General features: G+C 37.8%; 1 protein-coding gene across 11 annotated transcripts in view; it reads right to left on the bottom strand.

Annotated features, from left to right (window-relative positions):
- The window catches only part of FRYL (FRY like transcription coactivator), a 272999-nt gene that overhangs the window by 209101 nt on the left and 48155 nt on the right, over positions 1 to 15743 (bottom strand). For 10 of the 11 annotated variants that reach the window (XM_064285836.1, XM_064285835.1, XM_064285834.1 and 7 more), the window contains exon 2: positions 12323 to 12498. The exons of the other annotated variant lie outside the window; for it this stretch is intronic. The gene's annotated coding sequence lies outside the window, so the exon portion shown is untranslated. The remainder of the gene's footprint in view (positions 1 to 12322; positions 12499 to 15743) is intronic. 11 annotated transcript variants of the gene reach the window in all.

The following is a 15743-nucleotide window of genomic DNA, read 5'->3' as shown; positions in this document are numbered from 1 at the left end:
GGGTAGCTTTAACAAACCGAAATTTATTTTCTCACAGTTTAGGAGACTAGAAGTCCAAATTCAGGGTGCTGGCCTAGAGGAAGGCTTTCCTCTATGCTGAGAGAATATCTGTCCCCTGACACAGTATAAGAAAAAAAAAAAAAAAAATTATAGTGTAGTGAAGTTAAAATCAAAACCCATTGCCATTGAGTCAATTCAGACTCACAGCGAGCATATAGTACAGTTCAGCGTCATTTAAATAAAACCTTTGAATGCAGTCACCGGATCAACTTCCCACTTTAGGTTATGCTCCTCTTCTTGTTAAGAACTTTAATATGAGTTCAAATCGTATTAAGGTTAGATATAAATGCTCACCAGAAAATTTATTAGAGTGAAGCAAAAAGGCAAAAACAAAACAAATGTAAAGGCTTTCTAGAAGCCTCACATCAACCTTACTGGGTACAGTATAATAAATGAAATTAGGCTTAATTCCATTACATTCACTGAGGCTGGCTATATATCAAGTACTGTGCTAAGTAATAAAAGACACAAACAATGAATAAGACACAGTCTCCATCCTTAAGGAATCTGTGGTGTGGTATGACTCACTCAGCTCTGGAGCCATCCCTCCTCAGCTGTCCTAGAAGGAAAGTGTTGTAAGAAGTCCCAATGTAATATTAATGTGGTTACTGCAAAAAACAAAAGCTTATCTTTTAGTATTATCAGGCTTCTAGATTAATGCTGTGATTGTATTTGAAGTTGTAATACTTGCGTAGGACTTGAAATGGGAGAGAAAATATGACATGGAAGGTAAAAAGTGACAAACTGAGTCATTTCTCCCACCTCATCAGGCTTTTTCACCACCAGTACTAGTTACATAAATCCTATGTAGGATGCAATATTTCACTTAGAGCAATTACCTCTTTTATAACTTTCATAAGCTTGTTAAACCATGAGCTACGTGGGACATTTTTGGTTTTACAGGTCCTCGGTTTTTTGTTTGTTTGTTTGTTTAAATACTTTGTTGTGCTTTAAGTGAAAGTTTACAAATCAAGTCAGTCTCTCACTTATAAACTTATATACACCTTACTATACTCCCACTTACTCTCCCCCTAATGAGTCAGCCTGCTCCCTCCTTACAGTCTCTCCTTTTGTGACCATTTTGCCAGTTTCTAACCCCCTCTACCCTCCCATCTCGCCTCTAGACAGGAGATGCCAACATAGTCTCAAGTGTCCACCTGATACAAGTAGCTCACTCCTCATCAGCATCTCTCTCCAGCCCATTGTCCAGTCCAATCCTTGTCTGGTGAGTTGTCTTCTGGAATGGTTCCTGTCCTGGGCCAACAGAAGGTTTGGGGACCATGACCGCCAGGATTCTTCTAGTCTTAGACCATTAAGTCTGGTCTAGGTCCTCAGTTTTAAAAATAAAAATTTTCACCACTCCAAACTAAATAAATTATGATTCAAAATCACAATATCAGATGATGATTTGATTCTTACCTATAAGTATCTGCTCTAGTTAATGTTTCAAAGTGATTAAAAAAAAAACTTAAAATTATATTCCAGAAACTGAGACTTAACAAATCCTAATTTAATCTCAAATAAAATATTTCCATTAACATATTTCTTCCTTAAAATAATAGCACCAAATCATTTTTCATTAGCTAATATTGTCAAAAGACAAAAAACTGAAATGTGACTTTTGGAAATCAACTTTTAAAATAGGATTGAAAGGTTTGAAATCTAGTACATTTCAGGTGACAAAAATAAAGCCCAGAGTACAAAATTATTATCCTCTCCCAGCCCTTTTATTGCATCAATATATATTAAAAGACAAAAACAGTCATTCATTCCAAGAGGTGATTCAAAGAGACTGAAAGTTAGATTAACACCTGAAATTTTATATGCAAAACAAATCTGTATATAAAGCCCATTTCTATTATAATTTCAGAGAAATGACCTCATATGAAAAGGCAGCACAATGCAGATATACTACAAATACTAAGTATACATATACTAAGCATACTAAGTAAATGTATACTAAGCTCTATTAACTTAGACAAAGTGACTTAACTTCATTTATAGAAAGAAGGGAGAAAGAAATGAGGAAAAGAAATAAAAAGGAGAGGGAGGGAAGCCTATAAGCATAAAAAAGATTGAGTGCATAAAATTATTTAGCAAGCTGTGGGCAGTAAATGATAGTGCTCTCCTCTTCACCAAAGAAATATGCTGGCTGGCCCTGATATACAAACAAAATCACATAGGAGATTCAAGTAAATTCATCTTTGTCTATATACAGGCTACTACATTCAACTTAACAAGAAACCTGTAAGTAGTTAAATGGATAATTAGTCCACGAGGTATCTCAGATAAACGCATCTGTACACATAAAATATGCTACATAGTCACAATTTTATTGGCTTTGTTAGAAATTGAAGTTTTAATGATGTAAATATGCTATTAGCCCCAGTAAGGAACAAGAACTCTAAGAGTACCACATAAACATACTTTGGTCTAACTAGTGTAGAGTATAAGTATTATCTGATGTGTACTGACCTGTAACGACTGTTTTAAGACAAATAAGATTTTTGTATCTCTAGAGGTCACTTCTAGAAGGTTCAATACAAGACATTTGTAAAACTGTACTTGAGACTTGTCTCTTCTGTCTACTTTTATGAAAGATTTCAATGAGTGATCTACCATGTGGAACGCTCCCTAATCTCATACCACTGAACAACTATCTATTGAATTTCTCTCAGTTACATAAATAACAAAGCCACAATCCTTTGCATTCCAAATAAATGCATGAATATTTCTCATATGACACAAACTGTGATGAATCTTAGAACTGCCATATCAAAAAAGAAAAACAGGATGTGTCAGTGTGTGTGGGGGGGGGGGTCAACCTGACTGAGGGAATCTAAGAAAAAATTATGGAAATCATTTAGGATTTTAGCAGAACCGTCATGAAAAAAAAGGTGGGGTAGGGTTTCGGAGGCAGAGCTGTCAGGACAGAACACAAAAAGATGAGCTATCTAAAGACTTCACCAAAAGAGTAAAAAGGCCACCTACAAATTGGGAGAGAATTTTCAGCTATGACATCTCCGACCAGCGCCTGATGCCTAAAATCTATATGATTCTGTTAAAACTCAACCACAAAAAAACAAACAATCCAATCAAGAAGTGGGCAAAGGATATGTGCACGCACTTCACTAAAGAAGATATTCAGGCAGCTAACAGATACATGACAAAATGCTCTCGATCATTAGCCATTAGAGAAATGCAAATTAAAACCACGATGAGATTCCATCTCACTCCAACAAGGCTGGCATTAATCCAAAGAACACAAAATAATAAATGTTGGAGGGGCTACGGAGAGAACGGAACTCTTATACACTGCTGGTGGGAATGTAAAATGGTACAACCACTTTGGAAATCTATCTGGTGTTTTCTTAAAAAGTTAGAAATAGAACTACCATACAACCTAGAAATCCCACTCCTCAGAATATACCCTACAGAAATAAGAGCCTTCACACGAACAGATATATATGCACTCCCATGTTTATTGCAGCTCTGTTTACAACAGCAAAAAGCTGGAAGCAACCAAGGAGTCCATCAATGGATGAATGGTTAAATAAATTGTGGTATATTCACACAATGGAATACTACGCATCGATAAAGAACAGTGACGAATCAGTGAAACATTTCATAACATGGAGGAACCTGGAAGGCATTATGCTGAGTGAAATTAGTCAGTGGCAAAAGGACAAATATTGTATAAGACCACTATTATAAGATCTTGAGAAATAGCATAAACTGAGAAGAAAACATACTTTTGTGGTTATGCGGGCGGGGGGACGGAGGGTGGGAGAGGGTTTTTTACTGATTAGTTAGTAGATAAGAACTGCTTTAGGTGAAGGGAAGGACAATACTCAATACATGGAAGGTCAGCTCAACTGGACTGGACCAAAAGCAAAGAAGTTTCCAGGATAAACTGAATGCTTCAAAGGTGAGCGGAGCGAGGGCGGGGGTTTGGGGATTATGGCTTAAGGGGACTTCTAAGTCAATTGGCAAAATAATTCTATTATGAAAACATTCTGCATCCCACTTTGAAATGTGGCGTCTGGGGTCTTAAATGCTAACAAGCAGCCATCTAAGATGCATCAATTGGTCTCAACCCACCTGGATCAAAGGAGAAGGAAGAACACCAAAGTCACATGATAACTATGAGCCCAAGAGACAGAAAGGGCCACAGGAACAAGAGACTTGCATCATCCTGAGACTCGAAGAACTAGATGGTGCCCGGCCACAACCGATGACTGCCCTGACAGGGAGCACAACAGAGAACCCCTGAGGGAGCAGGAGATCAGTGGGATGCAAACCCCAAATTCTCATAAAAAGACCAGACTTGATGGTCTGACTAAGACTAGAGGAATCCCGGTGGTCATGGAAGGGACTGGACAATGGGTAGGAGAGAGATGCTGATGAAGAGTGAGCTACTTGTATCAGGTGGACACTTGAGACTGTGTTGGCATCTCCTGTCTGGAGGGGAGATAGGAGGGTAGAGAGGGTTAGAAACTGGCAAAATTGTCACGGAAGGAGAGACTGGAAGGGCTGACTCATTAGGGGGAGAGTAAGTGGGAGTATGGAGTAAGGTGTATATAAGCTTATATGTGACAGACTGACTTGATTTGTAAATGTTCACTTGAAGCTCAATAAAATTTATTTAAAAAATTAAAAAAGATGAGCTAAGGGAAGAGGTTATGAAGTATCTCTTTCAGCTGCCCAAAGAAAAGTAGTCTCAGGAGAGCAGACCTTGAAGCTGGAAGAAAACCATAATGCCTTCAATTTGGGGGATTTCATTATTACAGAGTGAGGGGCCCGTAGTGGTTTTTTTGTTTTATTTTTTCAATAATATTTTATTGCATTTTCAGTAAAAGTTTACATAACAAATTAGGTTCCCATTTAACAATTACTACACAAATTGTTCAGTGACATTTGTTACATTTTTTCACAACGTGTCAACATTCACATTATTTCAGTTCTGGATGTTCCATTCCCAGTAATCTAGCTTCCCTGTCCCCTATACCCTTCCATCTTTGTTTTAGAGAAATTTTTGACCCTTTGGTCTCATATAAGCAGCCCTGGTGGCGCAGTGGGTAAGCACTCGGCTGCTAACCAGAAGGTCGGTGGTTTGAACCCATCAGCGCCTCTGCAGGAGAAAGATGTGGCAGTCTGTTCCCGTGAGGATTTCAGCCTTGCAAATCCTATGGGGCAGTAACACTCTGCTATATAGTATCATTATGAGTTGGAATTGACTCGACAGCAATGAGTTTTATTTGTTTGCCTGGTTAGTTGGCTGGTCTCATATAGATGATTTTTTAAAGGTATACAGTACTCATGGGTAACATAATTTCAAGAGCTTATCTATTAATTAGCTATAAGGTGACCTCAGGTGATAGTTTCAGTTCAAGGTTTAAAGCGTATCTCAGGGCAATAGTCTTGGGAAGTCCTCTAGTCTCACCTTGTCCAGTAAGTCTGACTTTTTAAGAATTTGAGTTTTGTTCCACATTTTTCTCCCACTCTAACAGGATCCATCTACTGTGGCCCTGATCAAAAGGATTGTTCATGGTAGCTGGACACCACCTAGTTCGGGTCTAAGGGTAGATAAGGCTGTGGTTTGTGTAGACTGTTAGTCTTGTAGACTAGTTTCTTCTCTGAGTCTTTGGTCTCCTTCTCTCTCCTCTGCTCCTGACAAGTAGATACCAAGAGTTGTATCTTAGATGGCCACTCACAAGCTTTTTAAGACCCCAGACAAGACTCACCAAACTAGGATGTAGAACATAAACTTTATGAACTCTATTATGCCAAATGACTGAGTTGCCCCACAAGACCACGGTCCTAAGACTTCAAGCTCAGAAAACCAATCTCACAAGGTGTTTAGTTATGTCTAAGAAGTATTCATAACTGTGCCCCCATGTGGCTTATTATACATATGGATGTACCAGCATGAGTTTTTGAGAAAGGAAGTGACATGAACAAACCTGTGATACCTAAAAGTTATTGTCTGAAGTAGATTGGATGGGGAACAGAGACTAAAGCAGAGTAGGGCCAATTTTTTAAAAATATGAGTAGTCAAGAGATAACTTTCTGAAGTAGGGCAATGGATATAAAAATACGCAGGAAACGAAGAAAGCACTGAAGTAGAACTGAAAGAATTTCGCACCTGCATGAATGGGGGACATTACCTGTCACAATTACAACAGTCTCCTAACCAGGCTCCTGACTTTTACAAGCACCCCCTCCAGTGTACTAACCCCATATTAGCCAGCGTGATTGTTTTACAAAGTAAATCAGATCACATCTCATGCCCTCCCACCCCGTCTCATGACATGCCAGTTAAACTGGTCTTATTTTCAGTTCCTTGAAGTTCAACCTTTTTCCTGCCTCAGGATTCTTCCACAGTTTCCTATGTCTGGAAACTAGTGCCCCGATTTTTTATCTGTCTGATTAACCCTAACAAACCTTCAAGTCACTTCCTCACAGAAGTAATTCTTAACCTCTCCAATCTAATAATAGTGTGTCCTGATCTTAAATTCTCTCTTAAAATTCTAACCACACATTTAAATTTAGGTTTACATATATATTTGTTCAATATCATTCTCCCCAGAGACCATTCCATGAGAGCAAGGATTATGACTATTTGTTTAACTAGTGCCTAGCCCAGTACACACCCAGTAGGTGCTCAACAAATATTTGCTGAATTAATAAGTAATAAAGCTATAAAAGACCACTTCAAGTTCTCAAGTCTCAACTGAGAAAATGCTAATGTCATTACCTGACAAAGGGAACACGTGATGGTTGTGGTAAAAAGGAATTTTGTTTAGCACATACTGAGTTTGAAGATAATGAAAGAGGAACACATGTGACCTATAGAAGTGGGCTTTTGAGTCACCAAATATTAAATGATCATTTAGCCAGGAGAACAAATGTAACATTAATGGAAAAGGATGAGAAGAAAAAAGAGGCAGGCTAAAAGTAGATTAGAAAATGTCTCTAATTAACTGGCAGGAAAAAGAAAGCAAATGGATCAAGGTTTGATGTTCCTAATAATAAAGAGCTTCTAAAAATAGAAAACACCAACAAACCTAGAGAAAAACTGGCTAAAGAAACGGACAGCTAACAGAAACAATGCAAATGGTTCTTAACCTTAAAAAAGGATACTCAATCTCATTCATAACGAGATAAAAGAAAAATTAAAACTACAGTGAGATGCCATTTGACAAAAGCTCCAAAGTTTGACAACATATTCTATTGTCTGTTGTCATGGTTATACATGGACAAATAGGCACTTTCACATAATACTATGGGAACACAAAGAAGTACAATTCTTATAAGGATACGTGTGACAATATCTAATAAAATTATATATTCCTTTACCGTTTGACCCCGCATTCCATTTCTAGGAATCTGTACCAATATACAAGGGTAAAATATAAAAATACATGTAACACAGAGAAAGTTATTTGTTGCAGTTATTAGAAACAATCCAAATGTTCATCAGCTGGGAAGTAGCTAAATAAACTATGGTACAACAGGATATTACGTAGCTATAAAAAAGAATGACTAATATACTACTAAGATGTGATCTGCAAGATACAGTAAACAAAAAAAGCAAGATATATAGTATGCCACCATTTATAAAAGAAAGGAAGGATACAAATATTATAGCCCTTTATGTTTAAAAAAAAGAAAGAAAGAATGGAAGGATACTAAAAGTACCAAACTAGTTGCCCTCAAGTCAGTTTTGACTCATGGCGACCCCATGTGTGCAGAACAGAACTGCCCCATAGGGTTTCCAAGGAGCTGCTAGTAGATTAAAACTGCAAGCCTTTTGGTTAGCAGCCAAGCTCTTAACCACTATACCACCAGAGCTCCAAAAAGGACATAAACACAGTGAATTTAAAAAACATTCAATACGTTTAAATCTAAGAGTCCATAATGAATCTGGAGGAGAGATTCTAACTGGTCACTATTGGAGAAGGCTAATACAGCAATTCATTATTTTGAAAATTGGTAAACAAAGGGAAAGAATCAAGTATTTACCCTGCCTTTCCTATACAAACTGTCCTACTAGGTAACAAATAGTGTTCAAAGGGAAGTTTCTCTTTATAGAATATCCCAACTAATAAATGAAAAAGGAATTACTGTATTAAAATATTACCATTTAGTAATCCCTAACGATTTGGCTCAGTGACAGAATTCTCAGCTTCCACATGGGAGATCCAGGTTTGATTCCCGGCCAACACACAACATGCGAAGCCACCACCCACCTCTCAATTGAGGATTGCCTGCTGTTATGATGCTGAACAAGTTTCAGCACAGCTTCTAGATTCAAACAGACTATGAATAAAGACCTGGATATCTACTATTAAATAATCAGCCAATGAAAATACTACGGATCACAATGGTTTGATCCGGTTCAGCATAGGGTCCCCATGACTGGGGGCCCACTCAACTGCAGTGAATAACAACAAAAGCAAATTAATACACCTAAAGCAGGGAGTCCATCATCAGTTTTTGTAAATAAAGTTTTAGTGGGACATAGCCACCGTCATTAATTTATGTTTTGTCAATGGTTGGTTCCCAGCAGTCTAGTCATTGTGACAGAGACCAGATGGTCTTTCAACTTTCCAAAACGTTGAAAATATTTACTACCGGTCCCTTTCAGAAAAATTTGCTAATCCCTGATCTAAAGCACTGAGCACCAATGGTCATTATCAGCATAAAAAAAGAGATAACTAGGCATACATACACGAGACATACATTTGGCGAAAGACACAGACTTGTCAAAAGAAATCAAATCTGAATCTGCTCCAATCTCTAGATCCAACTATCAACTAATAAAGACATAAAGGACACTGGAGCACATTAAATCACGTCACAGGAATATAGTCAGCAACATGCACATCTACAGGACAAGGGCCCAAATTGCTCAACAAATAAATTTCAAAGAAAAGGGGCAGAGGTGAAGAGAGAGAGAAGGGGAGAAACTTAAGAGAAAAATCTACCAACTGCAGCATGTGCAGGGGAGAGGGACTTTATCTAATCTTGATTTAATTAAATAAACCACTTTTAAAATGTATGAGACAATTAGTATTGACACTGATTGGATACTGATATTGGAGCTGATGCTTTTGTTTTTTTTAAGTGTGATAATGGTATTATGCTTATATTTTGAAAGACAGTCTAATATTTTAAGGGTACATACCAAAATATTTACAAATAAGTTATACGATATATAAGTTTTGCTTTAAAATAATACAGATATCGAAGAGAAGTCAATGGTGAACAGATAAGCCAGTTTGGCCATGACTTTATAATTATTGAACCTGGGTGGTGAATACAAGAGGATTCATTATACTAGCTTGTCTACTTTGCATATGTTTTAAATTTTCCATAATAAAAAGTAATTGTAAATAAATAACAGAATATTCCTTCTTCAGACACAACAACAACAAAAAAAAATCCGCAGTAAAGGGAAAAACAAGTTAGGAAGTACACTGTTGTTGCTGTTAATTAGTTGTCACTGACTCAATTCCAACTCGTGGTGACTCCATGTGTGCAGAGCAGAACTGTTCCGTAGCGTTCAGGGCATATTACCAGGCCTGTCTTCCGAGGTGCGTTTAGATGGGTTCAAACAGCCAATCTTGTGGCTAGTAGTTGAAAGCTTAACCATCTGCACCACCCAGGGATTCCAGGAAGTACATTAAATAGCCCCCAAAAGGCAACTTGAAAGCGGCAAGGCACAGTGTGGTATCTTCCAAAGAAAGGTAACATGCCAACTTTGAAAGGAACCAGCTTAGAGATCACATAAATGATGGCTGAGCAGATCCAAACTCAGCTACGCAAACTTTCCCAACTGCATTAAGCCATTAGGACTGGGAAAAAAGAAAATACATAGCAAATTAATTAATTTGGTAAGATAGGTACCTCAGAAGGTCAAAAAGGCAAGAGAACATAAGGTGTTGCTAAAAGTATGATTGTAGAGTTCTGGTGAGTAGAAAGTTAATGAGCCCAAGAAATACCTAACCAATTAGCAAAAAAGACAATGCCAAGAAACTACAAGTCATAATAAAGACAAAAAACAGATTCAAAAAGTGTGACATGATACAGGGTTATGACCATGAGGGGAAACTTTTCAAGACCTAAAAAATGGAACCGTTCCAGGTGGTAACAAATTCTAAGGCAAGAGACGATGGGGTGTGAGAAGACACCCAACACTTTGGACCTCTAGTCCTGTTCAACTGATGATGGTTCACTAATAGGTTTCATCTATGAACTGAAGAATCATGCCCTTTTCCTAAGCTTGTTTGAGGAGAAATCTCTATTTCTTTAAAGGGTTCCAGAATTGCAACCTCTGGTCAAAGATGGAACCCCCTAGTGAATATTGTGCCTCTCAGTGAACTCAAACTTCCCACCTTTCAGTTAGCAGCCAAGCACATTAACCGTTTGCACCACCCAGGGATGCCACTGAATTATTCAGTTGAAAATGATAGATGTTGAACAGAAAGCATGATGAGAGCCACTAATCTGATACAAGGTTGGACAGAGAGGGAACGTCTAAGTTAAACGAAGAAAGTACTAAAGATCAGTAGAAGAGAAGGATAAGACTATAGAGAAAAAGGAATAAAAAACACCAAAAATGTCTCTATTACATAGGTTAGAAAAGAAACCGTATCCTCAAAAAAAAAAATGACTTTGTTCATTACAGTCATAAAGTGTTAGATATATGAAAGAACCAAGAAACATTATAAACCATTTAATCCAGCACATTCATTTCACAGATGAGAAAACTGACATCTACTGAGACTAATTAACTTGCATTTAAGAACACTAAGCAATTAGTGCAATTAGTGACTACAACTAGAGATAGACTGTACCCCATTCTTCACTCTGCCTCCTTGCCTTTTATCCTTACCCAATACCATGATTTCCACTTGGTGACTTGCTTCTTTATAGTTCTAAATGTCATTATATATTTTCTTTCATAAATAGCAGGCATCTGGTAGACACCTGATTGACTGGCTTCAAATAAGTCTACTTCAATGATTTTATGTTAAAAGTTTCCCACTGCATAATGCAAAATGGTGCAGCTGCTATGAAAAACATTTCGGCGATTCCGCAAAAAGTTCAACAAAGGAATGCCATGTGACCCATCAATTCTACTCCTGGGTAGACAGCCAAGAGATTTTAAAGCAGGAACTCAAAGAGGTAAGTGTACACTGATGTTCACTGCAGCATGATTCACAACACCCAAAAGATGGAAACAACCCAAGCGTATATCAACAGATGAATGGATAAATAAAATATGGTATACACGTACAATGGGAGCTCATTCAGCCATAAAGATAAAGAAAAATCTGATACATCGTACGACATGGATGAAAAGTGAAAACATGCTGAGTGTATGATCCCATTTATATGAAGTATCTAGAATAGTCAAATGCATAGAGACAGAGTTAGTTACCAGTAGCTGGGAGAAGGAGGGAATGGAGTTATAGTTGAAGGAGTACTGAGTTTCTGTTTGGGGTGATATAAAACTTCTGGAAATGGACAGTGGTGATGGTAGCACAACATGGTGAATGTAATTAATGTCACTGATTTATACACTTAAAAATGGTTAAAATGGTAAACTTTTTGTTATATGTATTTCACCACAATAAAATTGAAAAAATCTCACATTTCAGCAACTTGTTCTACTTCATTTTACTCCCCTGCCCCCCGCAAAAAATGTGTCCTGACTAAATCTCAGAGATATGCAAGACAGCTTACTGGCTAACCAAATCTATGCTTCCAAAAAAATGTTAGAATATGAAAAGGTATACATAGTGCCATGCAATAAAAGGAAGAGATGGCATTACACACCTCTCTTATCTTCATTAATGTGTATATAATTTGCAATTGCTGGGAATTGAGGGGCTGTCTTGACCCACTGGGCACAAAATGCCTAATGATAAGAGAAGATATAACAAGATAAACTACATCTGTCTAGAGCATATAAAATACACATAAATAAAACTGTTTACATTTTTATATTTATTCTTTACAAAGATAACGTTTTAAATTTAATATGTAAAGCATGTTTTGACGCTTCCAAAAACACTGGAGATGTTGTTGCTATTTTTATATGTGATTTAGAAAAAACTACCCCCACCCAAAAAAAAGGGCAAGTATTACTCATATGTAAAAACAGAAGAAGGCATGGAAAGGGAGAAAGTAATCCAAATAAAAATTGTTTTATAAATTTCTATTATTTAAAAAAAAAAATGCATATTCTTACCACTTAGAAACAATTGTTGAGGCACTGAGTTTGTAGAAAAGACACCAAATTTGGAAAGGATCCATCTAGAAATTTTTTCAATCTGGAGCTTGTACTTTATAGGCACTGAAGCAGGCACGCTGAGGCAAAGCAGTAGTAATTCACCATGTATAATGCAGAATATGGAATGTTAAAGGCTGGAAGAGAAAAAATTCGAAATACGGATGGTTATTAGTAACCGCCATGTTTTAAAACAAAACTTGTAACATTCTGGCAGCTTTCAAACAACATGTATCAAACTGCTGAAATTAATTTTTCTAAATGAGAATTTGGTCAAGAACTTATTATAATAAAATCTCAACTATACAGGGATGAATCTATGTAGAGAAAGACGACATCAAGGAAATGAGAACTAATCCTTTAGAGTTCTAATTTAAATGTTTATCCCCACTCATAATAGCTTTCTTAAGTATATTATAAATTTCCTCGACATCTTTTCAAATGATGCTTGGTGACAAGGGGTACCATCATAAAAGTGTTTACATAGTACTTGAGGACATACATTATAGGACTAAGGGTAATGACCCTAAAACTACCTTTTTCAAAAGATCCCCCCAAGAATCAGAAACTCTCCACTGTTGCTGGTAGTGGCAATTATCTATCAAAATTAGGAATGCATTTATACTTCGACTCAACAGTCCTCCTTCTAGGACATTAACCTACAGAGAGAAGTGCACACTCACAAAATGACAAACATGCAACAAGATTATTCCGGGATTATTTGTAAAAGTTAAACATGGAAAACAAGCCAAGGGAACTGGTTAAATCACCAGTGCTTCATAAAATCACCTACGGTTTATAAAAAGAAGCATCATGCAGCTATAAAATGGACGACTAAAGGCTCTGTGTACTTCCAGGCAATGATTTACAGAATACAAGCATGGTACAGAATTTATGTAACCATATATTCTTGCTGTTGGTCGGTACCATTGAGTCGATTTTTGACTCACAGTGAACCCATGTGACAGAGTAGAACAGCCCCATAGGGTTTTCTTGGCTGTAATCTTTATGAAGGCAGATCATCAGGTCTTTCTCTGGGGGAGCTGTGGGTGCGTTTGAACCACCAACCTTTTGGTTATCATCTGAGCACTTAAATGTTGCACCACCATGGCTCCTTCATATACACACATGTGTGTAGTTTCTGGGTGGTGCAAACAGTTTTATATATATATATTTTAAATTATATATATATAAAGCTGCTATTATATATATGGAAACCTGGTCGCGTAGTGTTTAAGTGCTACAGCTGCTAACCAAAAGGTCATTAGTTCAGATCCACCAGGCGCTCCTTGGAAGCTCTATGAGGCAGTTCTACTCTGTCCTGTAGGATCATTCTGAGTCGGAATTGACTCAACAGCAACAGGTTTGGGGTTTTTTTTGGGGTGTATATATATACATAAACTGCACCTTACATATATAGAGAGAGAGAGAGAGCGTGCCCTGGTGGCGCAGGGGTTAAGAGCTATGACTGCCAACCAAAAGGTCGGCAATTGGAATCCACCAGCCGCTCCTTGGAAACCCTATGGGGCAGTTCTACGCTGTCCTATAAGGTCACTGTGAGTCAGAATTGACTGGACGGCAACGAGTCTGGGTTTTGGTTTATATACAGAGAGTGAGCGAGATTCCCTGCGTGGTACAATTAATACACTCAGCTGCTAATAGAAAGGTTAGAGGTTTCTTCCAGAGGCACCTCAGAAGAAAGCCCTATGGATCTACTTGCGAAAAGTCAGCCACTGAAAACCCTATGGAATACAGTTTTACTCTGACACACATGGGGTCACCATGCATCAGAGTCAATGTGACAGCAACTGGTTTGGTTTTAAAAAGGACGGTAAAGAAACAGAATGAAGTCTAGAAATTCATTAGCCTCAAAGTCAAAGTTCTAATGGAAGAGAACAAACTGCTAACGTATTTCCTTGATGTTCTTAAGACTTCAGTCAGCCTCAACTCCTCACTATGTGTGAACACACTGCATTCATAAACCCAGATCTATGTGCACACTCTGCCCTCCATCTGGAATGCCCTCCCTCCTATATTGAAATTCATCTAAAATAATTTTTAAAGTAGGACATTCACTTATCCACTCAGCCTTGGCTTTCTCAACTGTAAATGGCAATAACAACACCTCAAAGGGCTGTGTTAAAAAGACTAAACAAGTGTAAACACAGAACAATAGCTGGCAGTCAGCACGCAACAAATGTCACGAGTATTGTTGTTCATTCAGTACAACGAGTGCTCAATGAGTATTTTCTAAATTGGCAAAAACAATAGAAAACATCTTTTCCAGCCACACTGTACTCTTTGCTCTACAAGCAACAACAGTTTAAGGTTTGAACTCTGAAAGTTAAGATGGTGAAAATTTCTGATAACCAAAGTTTTCCTTTTATGGGAATCACATAGATTCATGATGTAAGAATAAAAATCCATTGCCACTGAGTCAATTCCAACTCATAGTGGCCCTATATGACAGAGTAGAACTGCCCCCGTGGGGTTTCCAAGGCTGTAATCTTTACAGAAGCAGACTGCTAAGTCTTCCTCCCATGCAGTAGCTGGTGGGTTCGAACCACCAACCTTTCAGTTAGCAGCCAAGCCCTGCACTGCACCACGGTTGAATAGCAACCCACTATTTCATGATTTTAGGAGTGCTGGTGGCACAGTGGTTAAGAGCTTGGCTGCTAAAAATAAAGGTCGGCAGTTTGAATCCACCAGTCGCTCCTTGGAAACCTTAGGGGGCAGTTCTGCTCTGTCCTATAGGGTCACTATGAGTTGGAATCATCTCAACAGCACCTGACAACATCTCATGATTTAGTCAGAAACAACTTGACTCACTAGTATCTATGAAAAAAGTGGGGGGGTGGGATGTAAGGGGGGATAGCAAACTTTACCAAAAGAGAGTAGTTTTATCATTCCCTTTTTAACAAGAACTTCAAAAGCACACAAAGACATGGTCTAGACATACTCTAATTAAAAACCCAAAAAAACCCAGTGCCGTCGAGTCGATTCCGACTCATAGCAACCCTATAGAACAGAGTAGAACTGCCCTGAAGAGTTTCCAAAAAATACTCTAATTACGGCATATTAAATGGCACCACTCCAGAGATTTATATGACTCAAAGTCTAGAAAAAAGGGAAAAGGAGAATAACATGTACTTGATCATCAGGTATGGTATCATGTCTGCTACGTGCATTTTATACACAATTAAGTTCACATAACTCTAAGGAGGTAGATATTATTCCCATGTGATGAATGAGAAAAAAAGAGGTTCAGAGCACCCCTCAATATCAAGTAGGCCCCCCATGTTAATATCCCATTTCCATTTTGTTTCCATCACAGAACTTAGCACTATCGGACATAAACCAAAAAAAACCTGTCGCTGTCAAG

The sequence above is a fragment of the Loxodonta africana genome, chromosome 5 (assembly GCF_030014295.1).
Source record: "Loxodonta africana isolate mLoxAfr1 chromosome 5, mLoxAfr1.hap2, whole genome shotgun sequence".
Classification (NCBI taxonomy): domain Eukaryota; kingdom Metazoa; phylum Chordata; class Mammalia; order Proboscidea; family Elephantidae; genus Loxodonta; species Loxodonta africana.
Note: the sequence above shows the minus strand (reverse complement) of the source record. Positions and strands in the feature narration are given on the sequence as shown.